Consider the following 1016-nt stretch of genomic DNA (forward strand, 5'->3'; position numbering starts at 1 on the left):
ATTACTAGTAGCTGATCGTGTTGTCATCACAAAAAAATGCATATATAAAAAAGTCGTTGTACGTTATTTTATTTGATTTTAAAAAATATTTGGTAAACATGGCATAAATGAAAACGTGCAGTAAAAGAATAAAATAAAAGCCCAAAACTAAAGAAAATTGAAATAGCAACTTTGTCATACACATAGAGTAGTAGTAGTATTTTATTTTTAAACAAATATGGCGGAACTTTGGCAAAGCTTTCATGTATTTATAGCATCGGAAGAGCAAAAAGCCTGGCCACTATTAATATGAGACTTTTGGCAAACAAACTCCATGCACAATCGTTATTACACTTTGAATTGTGAGTTAGAACAAAACAACATACCAATACAGATTGCAAATAGAGTGCAACCAAAAAACTTATATTTTTAGTCGAGCATATTGTAATTTTTAAAATTGGAACGAAAGTCTCATAGCTTAATCTTATATTTACTTTAATGGTGGTATGTACTGAAGGAGGATGAAAGGTAGAGGATATGGCTGCAATTTTCTATAGAGGACATTTGAATCATTTAATGTAAGTAAAATATATATTTTAGAATACAGAAAAGTCAAGTTTTAATTGAAATAGTGCAGCAGAAGCTAAGGTACCAAACAATACGTAGCAATGTACAAAGAGTAAATTGTGTAGAAATAAAAATGTAAACTTCTTTAATCCGATATGTTATTGTTATGACCATATTTTTTGGAGTCTTAGCCATTCAGATAAATAAAATAAGTCTTAAAAGGTTTTATCGTGTTTCATTTATTTAAATTGAAGTAAATAACATTTACGAATGAATAATTATTATAAGGTGGTATAACGAAAATCATACTTGGTAAAGTAATTGTAATACGAATGACGAAGACATACAATTGTTTACGTCAGTAATTAATTCGAGTTCAAATGTGGAATCATACTATTATGTTCAAATAAATTAATACTTTGAATAGTATTTTTTTTTCTAACATTTTAAAGTTAGATTAATAAGTTGTC

General features: G+C 27.6%; 1 long non-coding RNA gene across 1 annotated transcript; it reads left to right on the forward strand.

Moving 5' to 3' along the window:
• Window positions 1-270: 270 nt before the first annotated feature.
• Window positions 271-771, forward strand: LOC133318986 (uncharacterized). Its single transcript, XR_009752703.1, has 2 exons — window positions 271-507; window positions 580-771. It is a non-coding gene; the product is annotated as an uncharacterized LOC133318986 (long non-coding RNA).
• Window positions 772-1016: the final 245 nt, after the last annotated feature.

The sequence above is a fragment of the Danaus plexippus genome, chromosome 10 (genome assembly GCF_018135715.1).
Source record: "Danaus plexippus chromosome 10, MEX_DaPlex, whole genome shotgun sequence".
NCBI classification, from domain to species: Eukaryota; Metazoa; Arthropoda; class Insecta; order Lepidoptera; family Nymphalidae; genus Danaus; species Danaus plexippus.